General features: G+C 43.3%; 2 long non-coding RNA genes across 3 annotated transcripts in view; one reads left to right on the forward strand and one right to left on the reverse strand.

Moving 5' to 3' along the window:
- The window catches only part of LOC133488182 (uncharacterized), an 80,225-nt gene that overhangs the window by 29,826 nt on the left and 29,462 nt on the right, over positions 1-20,937 (reverse strand). The window contains exon 2 of the long non-coding RNA XR_009791575.1: positions 6,890-7,074. This is a non-coding gene — a long non-coding RNA (uncharacterized LOC133488182). The remainder of the gene's footprint in view (positions 1-6,889; positions 7,075-20,937) is intronic.
- On the forward strand, positions 158-20,586 carry LOC133488183 (uncharacterized). 2 transcript variants are annotated; one of them, XR_009791576.1, is made up of 4 exons: positions 158-667; positions 14,292-14,405; positions 15,505-15,798; positions 16,984-20,586. It is a non-coding gene; the product is annotated as an uncharacterized LOC133488183 (long non-coding RNA). The 2 variants fall into 2 exon arrangements; XR_009791577.1 differs by having other exon boundaries at positions 14,292-15,798.

Raw genomic sequence — 20,937 nt, forward strand, 5'->3', positions numbered from 1 at the left:
ATATTATGAAGTATGAATTGTCAACATGAGAATGTTTGTCTTTATTGGACCAGCATTGTTTTGTTTTGTTTTGTTTTTGGCATGTTTCGCAAACAAAAGACGAAGAATATCAAAGTGCTTCCATTTTGCTGGGCAACTTTGCCCAACTCTTGTTTCGATGTGCTGCTGCATTCCTGAGTGGAGGACTGCGGTGCCCCCTTCTGGCAGGGGCACAACTTCTGCCGTTAACTTTGAGCTCAGCTCCGCCCCCGCGAGAGGGAATCATGTAAATACAAGAGACGAGAGCGTCTCCATTAAAGCTTGTATTTCAAGAGACAAGCTGGCGGGTTGTGCTGAAGACATTTCAGCGTCTTCTATTTTCTTGTCGCTTTGCGTCTTGGAGTCCATTTCTCAGTCTGTCGGCCGTCCTGGCTTTTCTGTGAGCCCGACGTCACTTTCCATCCGGCTCGCTCTGCCGCCTCGCATCGCCTGATACCTGATCACGGCAAGCGGCGCAAATCAACCCTTTTGTAGTCACGACGGAGGGAGGGGCGGGCGATTCTGGCTAAAGGAGTCCAGCAGAGCTCTTGAGGCGGGAGAATGGTCGGCGCTGGTCGAGCTGAGGTCTGAGTCCAGACCACGCGGCGCGAGACCCCCCCCTTCCGAGGACGCCGTGCACGCCGTCCACGTGAGTCGGACAGCGACACCGTGATTGGCCAATGACAGCTGTATTAACAATGACTTAATAGATACGCAATAGCCTTCATTTTCTAATTATGAACATTCATCTACATAATTAAGTATAAATTGTGTCATAACAATCTCATTGGCCTCAGTCCAATATCCCCAGCCTCTTTCAGCCAGACAAATTAGCCTCGCTCATACTACAACTGCTAACGCGGACATTATCATCACAAACCACGGGACCGGACATGTTTGTTAGAGACTGACGAAAATAATTGCATTGATCATCGGAGTCAGACAGAAGTCAGCAATTGGATTCTTTGGCGCAGACGAAGCGGCACGCGAGATTACGCGCGAGCTTCACTCTCGGCCATGGTCGCCCAGCCGAGCGTCCTTAATGAAATCGTCACCTCCATCTCTGCGGATACACAAGCTCGCCACTCACTTTCGACTCTCCCTCCCGAAAAACGAAAGCCTCCGGAGTGGGCGGGGGGATTAAGACGCGTCCCCCCCCAAAAGCCTGCAAAGAGTCCATTTCACACTTGAGTGTGTGCGCGCCTCCCGCTGCTGCTCACACTCCATCAATGGGCGGCGGCAGAAAACCAGGCGGCCTCCGAGTGATCTCGCCTCCGCTCGGCGAGCGTTTGCGTGAGAAAACACGCAATATTCGTCCAAATATTTGTCCTCCCCAGGAGACGTCTTTGCGTCCTGACGAGAAACGTGTGCATTCGACGCCTTATACACACACATATACAGCGGGTACGAAAAGTATTCAGACCCCCTTAAATTTTTCACTCTTTGTTTTTTTTGCAGCCATTTGCTAAAATCATTTAAGTTCATTTTTTTCCTCATTATTGTAGGCACAGCATTCCTTATTGGCATTTTTGCAGATTTATTAAAAAAGAAAAACTGAAATATCACACAGCCATAAGTATTCAGACCCTTTGCTGGGACACTCATATATTTACCGTAATTTCTCGTGTATAATGAATGCGCACCCATGTATAATACGCAACCCCAAAGTTGACCTCAAAATTCTGGAAAACCTATGTATAATGCATTTTTACAATGCATGATTTTGCTTCGCCCGTACGATCGAACCATGAAGTATTATCTGAATTTTTTTCAAAGAATTATCCTGAACTTAATCACTTTATTTGAACACGTAATACTTTTTTTATTGACTTGCTCTTATTTTGAAATTCACAGCCTTACTTTTATTGAGTAAATGAGAAAACACACAGTTGTGCTCATATGTTTGATTAGCCAGTCAGAATTTGTAAGATGGGTACAATTCTTGAAACAAAACATGAAGGGCTAGGCAAAAGACATTTCATTTTATTTTAATGGGATTCAAATTAAACTGTCAAGCATTTCAGAAAAGCATTATTATTACACAAAACATTACCATAAAGAAATGAATGATGGTTGTTGTTCAGTCATCAGTCATATTTAAAAAAATATATATTTTACAAATTCTGCTAGCGTCTGTAAACTTATGAGCCCAACTGTACATACATGCAGTCGTATATACCCCCTGTCATATTGGAATGAAAGCGTAGACTACACCTTTTTCATAACCTCGAGGGGGGCGGTGGCATATTGGAATGAAAGTGTACAGCTTTGGCGGCATACATTTAAAAGAATTTGAGGGTTTTTTTCCATTTTCCCCTATACCTATGTATAATGTGGCCCGACGGAAGCCTCTCCTCAGTGCAACACACATGAAAGCCCGCATGGAGTTTGCTAAAAAACACCTTGAGGACTCCAAGATGGTGAGAAATAAGATTCTCTGGTTTGATGAGACCAAGATAGAACTTTTTGGCCATAATTCAAAGCGGCATGTGTGGAGAAAACCAGGCACTGCTCATCACCTGTCCAATACAGTCCCAACAGTGAAGCATGGTGGTGGCAGAATCATGCTTTGGGGGTGTTTTGGAGCTGCAGGGACAGGACGAATGGTTGCAATCGAAGGAAAGATGAATGCGACGAAGTATAGGGATATCCTGGACAAAAACCTTGTATAGGGATATCCTGGACAAAAACCTTCTCCAGAGTGCTCAGAACTTCAGACTGGGCTGAAGGTTCACCTTCAAAAAAGACAATGACCCTAGTGCACACAGCTAAAATACCGAAGGAGTGGCTTCAGAACAACTCTGTGAATGGCCCAGCCAGAACCCTGACTTAAACCCAATTGAGCATCTCTGGAGGGACCTGAAAATGGCTGACCACCAACGTTCACCATCCAACCTGACAGAACTGGAGAGAATCTGCAAGGAGGAACGGCAGAGGATCCCCAAATCCAGGTGTGAAAAACCTGTTGCATCATTCCCAAAAAGACTCATGGCTGGATTAGCTCAAAAGGGTCTGAATACTAAATACTCAGCAAATGGTCTGAATACTTTTGGCTGTGTGATATTTCAGTTTTTTGTTTTTTTTTATAAATCTGCAAATCTGCAAATATATATATATATATATATATATATATATATAATATGTATTTATTTATATTACATTACATCAAAAACAAAGCAAATACAACATAGGGTTATTACTATGGAGTACATTTATAATCCTTAACTCTATCAATTATTCCATCGATTAATTGAAGAATGAGCTAAAACTTTATCTTACATTAAAGTTTATTGCAAAATATTTCTTCACAATTACTGAACCGATTATTGTTGTTTATTTGTTTTTGTTTGAGGATTAAACACAACCAAATGAACAACAATAAAGCAATAGCACACGAGAGGGAGTGATGGACTCACCAACTTTTTTGAAAGTGAGAGTCACTTCTTCGCTACCGATTGATCAGAATCAGAATCAGAATCAGAATCATCTTTATTTGCCAAGTATGTCCAAAACACACAAGGAATTTGTCTCCGGTAGTTGGAGCCGCTCTAGTACAACAGACAGTCAATTTACAGAACACTTTGGAGACATAAAGACATTAACAAAAAACAACAACAAACAACAATTGTGCAAAAAGATGCAGAGTCCTCAGTTCGAATGGCTAATATCGCAATAGTCCGGTGCAATGACCATTGTGCAAAGGGCACTGAGACTTCAAGGAGTGTATGCGGTTTAAAGTGACGAGTAGTGCGATAATCTGGGACAATGGTTGTGCAAATGTTACAGATACTCCTCAATCAGTGTGCAAATGGAGCAGATACTACTCTGGCATGAGTGGCCACTATATGCAAATAGTGCAGCACGGCGAGACAACTACAGTGAGTGCACGAGTAATACATAATACAGAAATGTGACAACGAACTCAAGTCAAAAAATTGCCAGCTTGTTGTAATGGAATTGTAAGTTAGCTGTTCAAGAAGTTGATTGCAAGAGGGAAGAAGCTGTTGGAATGTCTACTAGTTCTAGTTTGCATTGATCGGTAGCGCCTACCTGAGGGAAGGAGCTGGAAGAGCTGGTGACCAGGGTGGGGAGGGTCCGAGAGGATTTTGCACGCCCTTGTCTTAGTTCTGGCAGCGTGCAAGTCCTCAAGGGTGGGTAGGGGGGTACCGACAATCCTTTCAGCAGTTTTGATTGTCCGTTGCAGTCGGAGTTTGTCCTTTTTTGTAGCAGCACCAAACCAGACTGTGATGGAAGAACACAGGACTGATTCGATGACCGCTGTGTAGAACTGTCTCAGCAGCTCCGGTGGCAGGCCATGCTTTCTCAGAAGCCGCAGGAAGTACATCCTCTGCTGGGCCTTTTTGAGGACGGAGTTGATGTTGGTCGCCCACTTCAGGTCCTGGGAGATTGTAATTCCCAGGAACTTGAAGGTCTCGACGGTTGACACAAGGCAGCTGGACAGCGTGAGGGGCAGCAGTGGCGAAGGATGCCTCCTGAAGTCCACGATCATCTCTACAGTCTTGAGCGTGTTCAGCTCCAGGTTGTGTCGGCCGCACCACAGCTCCAGCCGCTCCGCTTCCTGTCGATATGCAGACTCGTCATCGTCCTTGATGAGGCCGATGACAGTGGTGTCATCTGCAAACTTCAGGAGTTTGACAGTCGGGTTCGCTGAGGTGCAGTCGTTCGTGTAGAGAGAGAAGAGCAGCGGAGAGAGGACACAACCTTGGGGCGCCCCAGTGCTGATGCTGCGTGTGGATGAGGTGGCCTCCCCCAGCCTGACCTGCTGTGTCCTGCCCGTCAGAAAGCTGTAAATCCACTGGCAGATGGCAGGTGAGACGCTGAGCTGGAGAAGCTTGGATGAAAGGAGTTCAGGGATGATGGTGTTGAACGCTGAGCTGAAGTCCACGAACAGGATCCTCGCGTAGGTCCCTGCACTGTCGAGGTGTTCTAGGATGAAGTGCAGTCCCATGTTGACTGCATCATCCGCAGATCTGTTCGCTTGGTAGGCAAACTGCAGGGGGTCCAGCAGGGGACCTGTGACACTCTTGAGGTGGTCCAGCACAAGACGTTCAAAGGACTTCATGACCACAGATGTCAAAGCGACAGGCCTGTAGTCATTCAGACCCGAGATTGCAGGTTTCTTGGGGACTGGGATGATGGTGGAGCGTTTGAAGCAGGATGGAACTTCGCACATTTCCAGTGATCTGTTGAAGATCTGAGTGAAGACTGGCGCGAGCTGGTCCGCGCAGACTTTGAGGCAGGATGGAGACACGTGGTCCGGGCCTGCCGCTTTGTTAATCTTTTGTTGTTTGAAGATGCGTCTCACATCCTGTTCATGGATGGTTAACGCAGAGGTCAGAGGTGTGATTGTGGTCGCGGGTGCGGCCGGATTGGTGTGTGGTGTGAAACTGTCCTTTTCAAATCTGCAGTAGAAGGTATTCAAGTCGTTGGCTAGTGTGCTATTGTTCTCAGCTTGGGGGGATCGTCGCTTGTAATTAGTCAGCGACTGGAATGCATGCCAGACTGATTTAGAGTCGTTTGCGCTAAACTGTTTTTCCAACTTTGCTGTATAGATCCTCTTTGCAATGTTAATTTCTTTGGTCAGCTGGTTTCTAGCTCGATTATACAGGGCCCTGTCCCCGCTCTGATATGCGTCCTCCTTAGCTTGGCGAAGCTGCTTAAGTTTAGCAGTGAACCACGGCTTATTGTTGTTGAATGTGCGAAATGATTTTGTTGGAATACAGACCTCTTCACAGAAACTGATATAGGATGTAACAGTGTCCGTATATTCATCCAGGCTGCCAGCTGAATTTTCAAAGACACTCCAGTCTGTGCAGTCTAAGCAGCTTTGAAGTTCCATCTTGGCTTCATTTGTCCACTTTTTGACTGTTTTCACTGTAGGCTTCGCACATTTAAGTTCTTGCCTGTACGTCGGTATTAAGTGAATTAAGCAGTGATCAGACGAGCCCAAGGCTGCACGAGGTATAGCACGGTATGCGTTTTTTACCGTGGTGTAGCAGTGGTCTAAAGTATTATTTGTGAGCGAAGGGCTACTAGTTTGATAAACACTTCTGAGGCGACTTCAGGTTCAACTACGTCAATGACACGTTCTTCATACTCCAGCTGCAAATAACCATTATTTTCGTAATAGATTAAAACGACTATTGTTTTGTCAATAAATTGATGATTCCGTTATTGGTTTGATCGGTAACATGTCAGAAAATCGGCAAAAGATTGTTTTCCAAAGTAAAAACAGATGTTTGCCAATGTCTTCTTTTGATTCAATTCAAAAGATAATCTTCTTTCAAGAAGGCCGAAGGAAATCCGAAAATATTTACTGTTGAGAGGCTGAAATCAATGGGTAGAAACAATTAATCGATTATCAAAATAGTTGTCGATTAATATGATCAATTAGTTGTCGATTAATCGATGAATTGTGGCACCTCTACAAAAATATATATATTTATTTCAATTATATTCTATATATTTCAATTTTTGAGCATGTATACCAGCAACTCTGGGGTGCATATCGGAAGAAGGAAAACTCAGCTGCAAAAGTGCAATTTGCATATTATACACGAGAAAATAGATTTTTTGGCAAGGGGCTCACTGAAATGCTTCAAGAATATATTAACACTGGTAAACCAGGCCAGCTAATTGAGCTCAGACTGCAAATGTGTTGGGGTTTTTTTGCCCCCCCCCCAAAAAAAAGGCATAATCTGCAAAAAAAAATTCTATATTTATAGCATTCCAAATGTGCATTAAAAAGATTTCTATGCTTGAACTCCACCGAAATGCGACCAGTTCCATTTAGTTGCCGCCGAGCAACCCGATGGAAAAACGGATCGTGCGTTTGTGTCTGCTGGTCTACCTGCAGACAAGCGCAGCCCTTGTGAGATGAGTCTGTTGTCCTCGTCGTCGCCACGGTGACCGCCGCCCATGACATCATCCTGACGGTTCTCCCGCCGGCCGCAGAGCTCTCTCCCTTACTCTCAGGTTTCCGTGGCGACCGGACGCTAGTTTGACACATCATCAGTTTGTTTCGTTGCACTCGGGCTGAAGAAGACATCAAAGCGATTCTCTCAGCAAGATGACTTTCATGTTTATGAGCCGATTTCAAAATCTTTTCCACAGGAAAGAACGTAAAGTGAAATCATCTGTTAAACAGACAATAAAATGTCTGAACAAATAATTGAAGGTTGACTTTTGGAATTTGAAAGAATTAAAATTTTACACACATTTCATCGCAGGAGAAAGATGTTAAGTAGTCTTTTTTTTTTTTTCACTTTTTGGGATACAAGTGAGCGTGCCCCGCATGTTCGGCCTAACATGGCAAAAACTCAAGCAACTCTGTTGATCAATGTCGCCTGCGAGCTCACAATTGTTTTTTTTTTATTATTTCTGTTACAAAGTTGAATAGTCATTCATTAAAGTGTTTTTTTGTTTTTGTTTTAACAGACAAGAAGCTAGCTCGCATCAGCTCTGACCGTATAACAATGAATACAATTGGCTCTTGGAACTCAAACAATTGAAGGCAGTCAAAGAACTCAAATTTGACCGAACAAACAAACAAAAATTGGAAGAGCAAAAAGATTTCGGATTAATACTGATTTTCTGGGGCACAAATAAGATTGCCCCACACATTCAAAATCAAATTCTAATGTTTGCATTTTGAGGCTCAGGAACACTGATGTCATGTAAATGAATCACCAAAATGACATCGTTGTTATGCATTTTTAGTTACGACAATCCCACTTAAAGCGCCCCTGAAAATAAAAGTTACGACGAGACTTGTTTGGAGTTGAATTTTCCATGAAATCCAAACAAATCAAAGGCAGAAAAGCTTCAGCCAAGTGGTCGTGTTTGAGATCGGAGGTTCCGATCTCAACAAAAACAACTTTTCTCTCAACAGTGTTTCAAGAGTTCGTATGGATTTCTTTTCCCGTTATGATGAAAAAGTGGAATAAAACCTCCTGTAGACACATTTTCTGTGGTTGCAGCGGCATTAGCAATGTGTCGCCTTTTCGCCTCCAGATTAAAGACGCTTCCTCGGCTGGCTCGCGCTCTCGCTGCCGCACGAGTAATTAACGATGACAAACCAAAGGCCGCCAGTCTAATGACTCACCGTCGTGTAAAAGAAGATAAAAATTCAATTATTTCTCTCTCCAGCTTTAGTGCGGATTGTCCCCTTTGTTCAGTCGTTTTCTCACATCAACCTGACGGCTAATTCCACACACACACACACACACACACACACACACGAGACACCCAAAAGAATGGTACGTAATGTTAGTCGACACAAATGTTGTTTGACAACTGAACAAAATGGTTGCCATCGTAACTGGCGCAATGTTTCAACACATTATGCTGCAAAAAGGGCGGAAATTACGCCAACTGCGATGTTATCGCGCTAATCTTACGATAAGTGAGCATCGGCAACGACGATGACACATGTCGATATCTGGAAATGTGTGGAAACTGCATTTTTGGTAATTCAATTACAACAACTTCCACTATTGCAATTTTAGTTACTTTTGAAAGATAGCAGCAAAAGCCCAGCTTTTTAAAAAATATCACTTCCTCTTTCTAATGCCGACACTTGTGATTGGCTCTCTCTGGTCATGTGCCTCTCTGCGTAAATCTTAAACATGACAATTTTTTCCAAATAAGACCTCAAAGCGCCACCTTGTGGTGCAATCTATTAGTTTGTTTGAGATTTTGAAAAGGTTCGACTCCTCGACTTTTAAACACAAAATAACTTCGGACTTTTGAACAGTTTCATCTTTATAATTTTGGACTTTTTAAAAAAATATTTTTTTATAGAACATTCACCTATCTGGGTTTAGTCACATTTTCCACATGCGGTACACAGACACACCATTAATAAATATATACACATAAATATATATATATATATATATATAACATGCAACAAACATTTTATGATGTAGTTACATTTCATCATGTTTTGTTATCAGTTTATTATTTTTTGTAAGGAAAAAATACATGGATAATTCCAAAATAATAATCTCTGGTTTTTAATTGATTTTTTTCCCCGAGGAAACATCCAAGGGTCTTGTTGATGCATTCGTTCCAAATGAAGAAAAATCATCAAAATGTAACTCAATGTAATTAGTTAGATTACTTTGAGAAAAGAAATGGAATAGTTACACTACTATTACATTTTCAACAGGGTCATTTGTAATTGTAACCTATTACACTCATCCAAAGTCATCTTTCCAAACCTGGATATGACCAACATTTTTTAACACCTTCTTCAATGTAATCTTATAAGCTAACAATGCACCGCTGCCTTTTTAATTGCCTCTATTATTAGAGTTTGCTCTTTAATTGCGCTAGCAGGACTTGTTCAATAATGAAACGTGTCCGTCTGGAGCTTCGGAATGGAGCTTAATTACATGAGCGCCACTAATTTGAGGAATGTGTCTGACTTCACACAATACAGCAAAAAAAAAAAAAAAAAAAAACACTTTTATTTAACTTATTTGTACTGTTCAAAGAGGGGTGGAAATATATCTATATTTAGGTTGTTTGCTTTTGGGGGTGGGGAAGAAAAAGACACCAAAAGTTGTGTCAAGTGAGCCAGAGCTAAAAAAATAATTTTAAAAATAATAATAATAAAATAAAACTGTACCTGAAAGCAACGTGGCTCAAAAGCAGCAAGAAAACAAAACAAAACAAAACGCTGAAGCGCCGAAAGGCAGGAACATCAAAATATTAGGACCAATTCTCAGTGTGATACACTTCATGTTGTGGCGATATTTGTTTATTTTCAAACACGAGGGAAACAGCGAGGGTTGTCTTCCGAGTTGAAAACTTCCAATGGGAGTGGAGAGATTGTACAGAGCAGACGCCTGGAATGCAGCATACAAGGTCTTCGGACTGAGACTGCTGTCCCAGATACAAAAGCACCTTGACTTCCAAGTGCCGCAATTTACGAGGTTTTCCAGTGACGACAACATTTGAGATTCAAGCGAGCTTCAAGTCATCATGAACATAAAATTGTTCACCGAGTCCAAAGACACGTGACATTTTCATTAGACTACTACCAAACCATGAAGGCTGATCTTTTCTTGTGTGGGCTCTCATTCAAATCTGTACCGGAATGAAGTGTCCGGCCAGTAGTGTTTGTTTTGGAAGGGAGGCAGGAAGTCGCGCGATACCGATAAAAACACTAAGGAGGAGTGAAAAGCTACAAATCAAACGATAAGAAGTCTTGTTGAATGAATGAACCATGCAGGACGTGGGCGGAGTTAGTGGTGTTGTGGTATGATTTGGGTGATAGGAGGCCACATGTTGTTTGTTGTCTTATCAGTCAAAAGAAGAAAAGCTGACAGTGAGGAGACACCAAGGTCACGTCCACCGATGTTGTTGTTGTTTTTGGACTTTGATCCTTCACCTAGCTTCGGTAAACTGTAAACTTCAGTGAAGCTGCTGTTTGGTTTGCAAATGAAATGTTTGCTCATTCTGTTTGCTAAACAAATCTAGTGACTGTGAAATCTTCCTCAGGAGAAATGTGAGAGAATATTTTCTTTGGTTTTTCCAGAGTTGTTGTTTTTGTTTGGATTTTTCTACTCTGTAAATATCCTCTTTGGAACGGGCCACATGATAGAACCCGTCCAAAAGTGCTTTCATGTCTGACCTGGAACTTTTGGGGAAGGAAATCAGCCTGAAATGCCATCACCTTTTCAAACTGGTCTGTTTTTTCTTTCTTTTTTTTTTTTTTCCACGATTAAGAGAAAAACGTTTACTTTTACGTTAACGTTTGTTAGCGTTGTTTTTAGTTCCTCGGAACCAAAATATCAAATTGGTGTTTGTTTGACCATTTGTTGGCAAACAGGCTACTTCCTGGTTCATGGGGGCTGATGTCAAAGGTGCCGTTTTTTTTTTTCCTTCTTCTTTCTGGACGGTACCATTCACGCCGTAGTGACTCAGTTGAACCAACTAAAAACATTACAAACAAACAAACTCAAAACCAAACTAACTATCCATCCATCCATCCATCCATTTTTTATAGCGCTTTATCCTCACAAGGGTCGCGGGCGTGCCGGAGCCTATCCCAGTTCTCTTCGGGCGAGAGGCGGGGTAAACCTTGAACTGGTCGCCGCCAGCCAATCGCGAGGCACATAGAAACAAACAACCATTCGCACCTCAGGGCAATCAATTTAAAGTCTTCAGTTAACCTATCGTGCATGTTTTTGGGATGTGGGAGGAAACCGGAGCACCCGGAGAAAAGCCACGCAGGCATGGGGAGAACATGCAAACTCCACACAGGCGGGGCCGGGGATTGAACCCCGGACCTCAGAACTGTGAGGCAGACGCTCTAACCAGTCACCGACCGTGCCGCTCCCAAACTAACTAATGAACTAAAATTCTAATTAATGAACTAACAAAACAAAAAAACGAGCAACTAACTAACAAAAAAGTACAAATGAACGAACCAATGAATGAAAAAACTTAAATTAAATTAACTAATAACCTCACAATCGAACTAACTAACCCACCAAAAAAGTGGCAATCCACTTAAAAAACCTAACAACCTATGAACTAAAAACTAAACTAGCAAAATAAAAACCTAACTAACTAACTCAACATAAGTCACAACCTTTTTAACATCACAATGAAAAACCTACCAAATTAAAGAACAAAAGTAATGAACAAACAGACAAAAAAAACTAACAACTGACTAGTGAGCAAATTAACTAATGCACAAACGTGCAAAAAAACAAAAACAAATGAACAGAAAACCTAACAACCTAACTGCCTAACATGAACTAATGAACAAAAGAGTGAAAAACTAACAAACCGTAAACCTAACAACCCACCAAACTAACAACCTAATGAATGAACTAACTAACTAGCTAATGGGCAAACAAAATTAACTCATGAAAGAGCAAACTAACTAGTGAACTAACAAATGAAAAACCTTAGAACCTAAGTAACAAACTAATTAACTAACTCATGAAAACAACCAGCAAACTCAACCAAGCTATCAAGCTAACGAAACTAACTAACTACACCATCCTCAAATAGTGGCCTCCACTTTACATAATAGACACTATGGCTCAATGAATCACCGGACTAACTATTTAACTACGCTACCGAACGAGCAAAAACGGAACTGTCCAGAAACTCAAACCATTCTGCCAAACAAACCGACCTCATTGCCGAGACGAGTCAGAGTACTCGGCGACTTTTCGACACTCGCACAATAAAACCAAGCCCAAAGTCGTTTTCTGCGGGCCGACTGCTGGCCGCTACGCGCGTGCGGCAGATCGTTCGTCTTCTAGTTTCAAGTTATTAACGGGCCCTATCGGACCGTTTGTGTCCAAGACGAGCGGACTGTGTAGACGGACGGGCCTGATTTAATAGGCCAAGTAGCGTTTCGGGGGGGGGGGGGGGGGGGGGGGGTGTTGCGTGTGGCAGAGACACACATCATCCCGACTTGTGCCTCAAGTCCAAACAAAGCGTCGCCAGCGTTCGAGGCCTTTTAAAGCAATCCGCCCGGATTGGTCGGAGCGACGGCGCGAGACAAAGCAGGACTTCTTCACGTCTGGCCAGCGCTGCCCTGTTTTGACAGGAAATTCTGCTGGGAATGCTCTGGGACGGCTCACTCGCCGCCGGATGCCCCGACTGGCAGACCGACAGAACCGGCGGGGCGCTTTGCTCCTGAACCCAAACGGGAATTTCAGCTCAACTAAACCTTCTCCAGAAAGTCAACGCTACTCGCCGTCTGGAGTAACGGGAGGCTCATTTCAGAATTGGAGGACAATTTAGGAGCTTTTTGAAAAACCCAATGAATTTCACCTTTTTTTTTGTTGTATTTTATATCAGCTCATTGTCTATCTCAATTGCCATGTGCTGTGTTTGGCGCAACCTTGTTACAGATACTCAGGCACTTGAAAATTGCAAAAAACTATTACTGTCTGTACAAATCCAATGAAATAAAGGCAGTCAAATGTAATTATTTGAATACTAATTTCATTTTAGTAATACTCTAATTACAGGAACAATGTTGGAAATCAATGCTAATGTTAGAGTTTTTGCTGAAGACTACATGCTAGCTGTGTTTGCTGCTCTGCTAACGGATTAAGAACAAACTTAGCTATACGATGAAAGAAATATAGAAATAGAAATATTTTCTAATAATATGAGGAGAGGGTTGCGTTGGTTTTGAGATATAAACGCCATCCCGGCTGCAAACATTTACAAAATATGAAAACTAGAAGAGAGGACTTAGCTTAGATCCTGGGTAGACCCCCAAGAGCAATTAGCTTGATGATGCCATTTCTGCAAAGTCATGTGGCTCACATTTTTTTCTTTTCTTCTCGCTGGCAACTTCAGAGCATATAAAATATGCCTGTGATAAATCACAGACATTTTGGGGGTGCACAAATACTATTTGATCTGTTTAATCATAATTACAAATCATTCTTACTCCAGGTACAGTTATAGTTGGTCTCATGACAACTCATTTACTTAACAAGTGCATGCTTCTGTATTTCGTGCACGCTTAATATGAAATTTCATTTGGTGGAGACAGAAAATGTCCTCAGATTTTCTCGAATGAGCCTGCAAGGTTACTACACCAGCGAATTAGAGCTTCATGAGACATTTGAAGGTCCTTCCTCCATCCACGCATCTTCAGTCAATAGTTCACTTCCTTCGTCTTTCACAGTTGTTAAAAAAAGAAGAAAGAAATCAAATCAATTCTCATTTGTTGTCACCTTTGAGTGAGTGTTCCAATGTGGTTGATGTTTCGTATGGAAACACAAGGGAAGCTAGGGAGCTAGTTTTTGTTGGCGAACAGCTATTGTGTTGTTTTGTTTGTTTTAAGTAAAAAGCGAACAAACTAACAGCTGAGGTAACTACCTCATTGTCTAAATACCTAAGAAATTGACAGCGAAAAGTTTCATGGTTGTATTTTGGGGTAATCCTAACAACCTAAAAAAATTAACTAAGTAGCAACCTAACTAACAAAGTAACGTACTAAAAACTCAATAACTAATGAACTAAAAACCTAACAACATAAACTAGTAAGTAATAACCAAAGAGACTAACAACTGATTGGAAAAGAAATAGGAATCTATAGTTTGTGTTTTCCGCTCTCGTTTCATGCGCTCGGACGGGAGGCATGCAAAGGGCAAAGCGTAGGAGGCGGGCGGAACGGAAGCGCTGCTATCAACCCACAGGCGTCATTAGCGTTAGCGCTCGTCGCGGCGACCTTGGCGCTCAATGGAGCTCCTGTGCAGGTAAGGAAAACCTCGGCGGGGCCACGGCCAGGAAGACTCCAAGATAACCACGTTGACGCCCGGCGGGAGGAGATGATGGCCAACGGATTCGAGTTCGTCTGAACAAACAACAAGGTCAGACACGTTTGGATATTAAGGACTGCCATCACATGCAAAACATTTGCATGTATAGAAGTTACTTAAGCTACTTAGATCGGTTTGATCGGTATCGGCCGATAATTTGCATTTTATGCCGATCGGCTTTCGTGTCATAATTCGCCGATCCGATCAATGACATCGTCGATCGGCTCCGCACAAGACATTTAACTCCGCGTCTTCGTCGCGTATAAATCCAAAAGCTAGTTTGTTTTTAGCCTTGTCACGTGTCTTGTGGCGCAGTACTGTACCTATCTGAGGGCCAATAAAGTTTTTGCAATCTTGTCGGTGAAAAAACACGTCGTCGGTGCGGGACTATTTTGCGGTGTCTCAGCGAAACGGCACGCAAGTTCTTTGCAGTCTGTGCACAACTGAAGTACGTCGTGGGGAACGTCATGCTTCAACGCAACTCATTTGATCGGGCACCTGAAGAACGCAGCGTGGAAGGAAAAAAAGGGAAAAGCCAAACGGACACAAACTCCGGACAACATCCGTCCATAAAGCCGGGACAGTGAGAAAGTTAGAGTAAGCATGTCATTAACAGTATTTGTTAAAGTCATTTAATTACAGTAAGTTAGCACCCATTATTTGTGTCAGTTGTAATGTTGATTTGACCTAAACTTAGGTCAGTGGCCAATCCTTGACTGCCCCCTAGAGGTCATTGATGTTTTAACTTTTGTCTAAAATGCTAGAGAATAATTTGGAAGATACAGTACTCAGTATACAGTACACAAGTATATAAATATAAATGAACAAGCCTTGTAAATAGACACATTGCTCCATCTTGTGATCAGTTATCGTTTTTTTTTGTTTTTTTTAAACTTGCTGATCGGTGATCGGCCCCAAAAATCCTGATCGTGTACAACCGATTAGTAAGTAGATGGACAGAGGAATCTATGGGAGGATGTACAGTATGCAGGACAAATTTGTGGTTGGATCGAGAGATAAATAGGTCGATGGCCGGCTGGACTATTGGGTGACGGATGGATGGATGGATGGATGAGTGAAGGGATGTATAGTTGGATGGACACATTGAAGGGTGCACTGTTGGATGAACACATGAATGGACTGATGACAGGTGGAAGGATGGACGGACGCATGGATTTTTGGATGGAGGGATGAGCAGATGAATTGACAGATGGATGACGGACGGCTCCACGTCAAGGGCCCTAGGACCTGCAGTGAGGTCACTTCGACACCAACGTGGACCCGAGGGACGTCTCGTGTTCTGTGAAGCTCTCAGCGCTGTCACCCCGCCAATCTTGTCCAGACATTCTCAGTCGCTGCCAGATCCCGTTGGTAGCGACTTCATTGGAAGCTGGTCCACTGCCCAGAGTCATCAGTCAGTGGAACAAAGCCCCCACCACCACAGGTTTGTCCGGCCCGAGCCATTCACGGACATATAAAAGCCCCTCGGAACCGAACTGAGGCTCCGATTGGCCGGCAGAAATAAGGCGTCATCAATCAACCGCGCACAAACAACGTCAGGATGTGCCGGACGAAACTTGAGGCAATAACAATAACGCTCTGTACGCGATACTCACACCACAGTCACACGAGAATCGCGACGCTCGCGCTTCACTCCAAAGAGACAAAATGGAGTTTGAGTCTGTCTTGTCGCAGGGTCGCAGATGTCGCGATCACGGCGCGCGTGACGTCACTCGCGATTGCTACGAGCCGGGTTTGAACGTACACGAGCAAGCGTAGTTTTCGAACAGCCGAGAGTTCGTCCGTTGGCGTGTAACACGCGTACACAAAGAAAAAGTCCAAATTCTGCGGTCCCGTGTGGTTGTCTCTTTCGCTCGACTTGCAACTCAGCAACTCTCGTCCGATGAATGTCACGGCCATCGTACGGTGACTGTTAAATCACCAAAAAAGGCTGGAAAAGTATTCATTCGAGAGAAACATTTGCAGAGCTCTTGTAACAGGTTGCCAACTCAAAAACTAACAGCATTATCTTCACACACGCTCACAATCAGTCGGGGAGTAACTAATTACACGGAACGAGATTCTAGTCATTTCATTACGTAATTTATGCAATTGTAATCCATGACAATACTGGGAGAAAATATGTTATTACACTTTTGGAAATATCCATGAGTACAATTTCATTTGTATTTGGAGGAAAATAATGGGATTTTTCTTTCCCAATCACTTCCTGCTTCTAAAGCCGACGCTTGTGATTGGCTGTGTCTGGTCATGTGCCATTCTGCCATCGTCTCGGACATGGCGTATTTTTCCGAATATGACCTCGAAGCGCCACCTTGTGGTGCAATCTATTAGTTTGTCTGAGATTTTGAAAAGGTTTGACTCATAGTTTGACTTTGGAACACAAAAGAACTTTTGAACAGTTTCATCTTCATAATTTGGGATTTTTTTTTATTCACTTATCTTAGGTGTCCTATGAAGTGATATTGTCTAAATTTTGTACATTTGTCATTAGCTCAAAATCAAATGTCATGAGTTCTATTACTTTGCGAAAGTAATTGACTTCCATTTTCAGCAGGGTAACTTCCTTCACTCCCCCTCCACAAGTGCAGCCTCTTTTTCTCCGCAGCGCAAACGAACTCGGCCGTGAACTCCGCCGCCCCCTGTCGTCCTCTGCCCGCTTCCCACCCGGGCCGGTCGTCGTGGCAACAGGGCCGAGGGCTCGCTTTCGTGAAGGATGACAGGAAGCGAGCGTCAGGATGCTGTTTGGCGAAAACATCACAGGCAACCTCGTCTCCCGCGAACCCTTCGATAACGACGTGTGCTGGCTCCGCAACATTGTGTCAGTCCATTCGACTCTGATGTGTGCTCGCCCTGCGATGTTTGACGTGTCCACGTTTACGTTATGTGGTTGCGCCGCGACGTTATTTCCCTCCGTGCTTACTTTCGAGTAGACTCTGACTTCTGATCGCTCCTCAATGTTGTGTGCGTCTGTGTTAAAGTTACAGTAGACTCTGAAGCGGTAGTTCCGTAATGTTATATTTGCTGCGTAATGTTGCGAAAGTTAATGTTTATATACCAGTAGATTAAAACGTGGTTGCTTGTTATGTGGTCGAGCCACAACGTCATGTGCGTCCGTGTTCCAGAAGACTGTGACACGTTTGTAGACCCTGACACACGCTCATTCCAAAATGTTGCGCGCATCCATGTTGATGCGGTCTCTCCGCAATGTTGTGTGCGCCCACGTTCCAGTCGACTGTGACATGTCGTCGCTCCACATTGTAGTACGTGTCCATAGTTATGTTCCAGGCGATGCTGATGTCGTTCCACAATGTTGTGTGCGCCCTTATTGACATCCTTGTAGACTCTGGCATGTGGTTGCTCCACAATGTTGCGCATCCGTGTTTATGTTCCAGTGTACTCTGACATGTGGTCGTTCTGCAATGTTGTCTGCGTGTGTGTGTGTGTGTGTGTGTGTGTATGTCCTCGATTATGTCTGCGATGACTTGCGTGTGTGGTTATGCCACCGTGTTGTGCGTCCAAATTTGTGTTCAAGGATGATGTTTCTCCCCAGAAGTCTTTTTTTTTTTTTTTTTTTTTTTTTTTTTTTAAAACATTATTTTGTTTTCAACACCCCTTTTGCTTGACATACGTCGGAATATACTAATAAAATAGTTGAACATGATTCCCAAAAATGTGCGAGACGCTGCCATCTGTCTGAGTAAAGAAACTCTCCTAGTGACTATTCGCCCTGTTTGGAGGCGTGAAGGTTCTGGAGCCAACGAGCTCAACAGCCAAGTCCTTAAAGAGCCAGCGCCTGCCAACCCCATTAATTACCCCTTTTAACACTTGACAAGTCAAGTAAACCTTCTTCCATGGACTTTGCTCGACTGTCAACTAGTTCAAGCGCTTAGCATGGACGGCACAGGACGCTAATACTGAGCAGCGCCACCCCCACAAAAATAACTTTTAGTACTAGGGGCGTCACTGGACCCTTTCACACGGTGTTTTGGAAACTTGTGCAAAGATTGAGAACAATAACAACAACAAGAACTCAACTTTTTCACTATTTCAGTTTACTGGATTTTAGGGGGCGTGGCTAAAACCCTGCACTGGGGGTCCAGCATGAGTCGCCCCTCCCCCAGTATAAAAGAACTGAGCGCCTTCGTTCGCATCAGCGGTTGTCCGGTGCAATTGCGACGTGCATTTAGCTAGCTAGGCACGCCGACACCCCGAAATTGCACCTTCCGTTTGGAAATTTCGTTGATGTGGCCGTTTTAGAGCACCTCGTCGTCGGCCATGAGTGCTGCGCACAAATGACAGTGAGAAAGGCGGAAGGCGCGAGCGACTAGGGAAATAAAAAGGAAGGTTTTTTTTAAAAATCAAAGCCTGACTTGTCAGCCAGCGTGCGGACCGGTACTTCGCGCTTGTGTGGTCGCTTTAGAGCGCCTCGTGGTCGCTGCGTGGAAAATCCCCGCGACGACCTGGTGGACTGTATTCCAGCCACCGGAGGCTTTAAGTGGATATATTTATCAATCTGTGTCACTGACACAAGAAAAAGCCTGAAAAAAAATGCAAACAGCGCCATTACCGCCCACCATGAATACCCCCCTGTGCATGTTTGTGTGTGCGTGTGCACAGTGTTTATCGGGTCATGTAAATGACGGCGTCCAGACGAACACAGGTGGATTGACGTAAAAATAGATTTGCGCTAAATGAACTCATTGTACGCCTCCTCAATGCGACCTAGTGTGCCAAGAAACAAACATCAATGCACCTTCTTACACACAGAGACACCTATTGATTTTTTTTTTTAACATAAAGCGCCTCCATAAATACGTACCGTTATCGGCGTAAATCACTTGAGGGGTTTGCATTCCTCGAGTTACAAATGCTGCTTTTAATGGCAAAACAAGAACACTATTGATTTTGCCAGGGTGGCATTGGCAGAGCAAGAATCCTATTGATTTGGAACCATATTCAGCACACGATAGCACGGCGAGCTCAGCGCAAAATAGTATATTTACGTCGTCAGGGAAAGCTCAACTTTTTAGGGAGGATTGTACTTTAGTACAACAACGCAAGAACCCCATTGGTTTTGAATACAGTCCGACACAAAGTTGCTAGCGTAGCGGGCGCTAAATGTCAAAGGAGTATGTGTTCTTTTGCAAAATTCCCAACTTGTCCTCCTCAAACGGGAGTACATCAAAGCAGGAATCCTATTGCTTTCTCCCAATGTGTCTCTTTCGCGCGAGCTGGCCACGGAGAGTCACGACAAAGTGTCGTCGTTGCCCGTATGTGCTGCTTGCCACCCGCGGCGATGATTTTTCCAGCCAAGGCCCAAATTACGCCATTCAAGTCCAAGTGATCCTGCTCCTGCTGCTGCAATTACTCTGCGGCCACAGAGCAAGCAGGAGGTGAGGGCGGAATAGCACGAGCGCTACTAGTGCTAATGTGTCAAACATGGAGGAAGGAAGGGCTTTGATGTTTTACGAGAAAGTTCCTGGAATGTGCTTTGGACTTGGAGAAACGTGATCCCTTCCAGCTCCTTCGAAGAGTCGTGACGTCCAATCATCAAGTTGTGGACGCACGCAGTCCATTGTGGTGCGATGTCACCACCCAGTGGTCGTTACGCATACTGCGGGCAGTCTAACACCTGCACTTCCAACACGAAGACTGCAGAGGGCAGCGTTGACCCACAAATACAAAACTGAAGCGGATACTTTCTTGCTGCTCCATGTTTAATACCAATTGTAACGTTAATGTCAATAACACATATTTACAAAAATACACAATCACATAGTATTGTTTTTCTATCTAATTTTTTTTATTTTGTTTGTTAATGTACGAGGTTTTCTGTGTAAGTAATTAACCTGACATTATTATGCTGTACTGAACTCATGTATAAAGCACGCCTAGTTCTAGGATTTCACGTACTGTCGACAGTGTACCAGGAAGAGGTTCTTCTTTGGTATTGAAGTGAATAAATGATCTTGACTTATGTAATTAATAAGTCATGATATTCGCTGTGAATGTGAAGAGATATGTCCACTTGCAGAGCAACCACAGAGCGGGCCTCCTCCACCACCTTGTTGACCCGGGACGGGAATTGATACGAACGTAGCGATTCAGAGTCCTTACCGATTCCCATCGGGTGAGAGAATGAAATAATACAAATGGTTTTGTTTGCTTTAAATCTTGGATGCTTTAAAGATGTAGTGCACACTCATAATCTACAATGTACCCTGAGGGGGGAAAAAACTGAAGTTGGCAACTTCTTCAAGTATGTCAAGAGATGGTAAAAAAAAAAAAAAAAAAAAAAATCGTTTTGGCATACATTACAAGATCTCAGAGTGCCTTAGGAAAATGTCCAGTTCCACTCTCAATGACATATTTGGGCTTTTTTAACACATCTGATACAAAAACTTGAAACATTGAAACTGAAAACAGTCAAAGGAGAATTTCAACTTTCACCACTCCTGCCAGGTGAAGGTTTATGGCACTGAATTAAGTATGATACTTTAGCTACTCCTACTTGACTTTTCGCATTAAAACTTGATCCAAAAGGGATTCAGACATACAA

This window comes from Phyllopteryx taeniolatus, chromosome 13, assembly GCF_024500385.1.
Source record: "Phyllopteryx taeniolatus isolate TA_2022b chromosome 13, UOR_Ptae_1.2, whole genome shotgun sequence".
Classification (NCBI taxonomy): domain Eukaryota; kingdom Metazoa; phylum Chordata; class Actinopteri; order Syngnathiformes; family Syngnathidae; genus Phyllopteryx; species Phyllopteryx taeniolatus.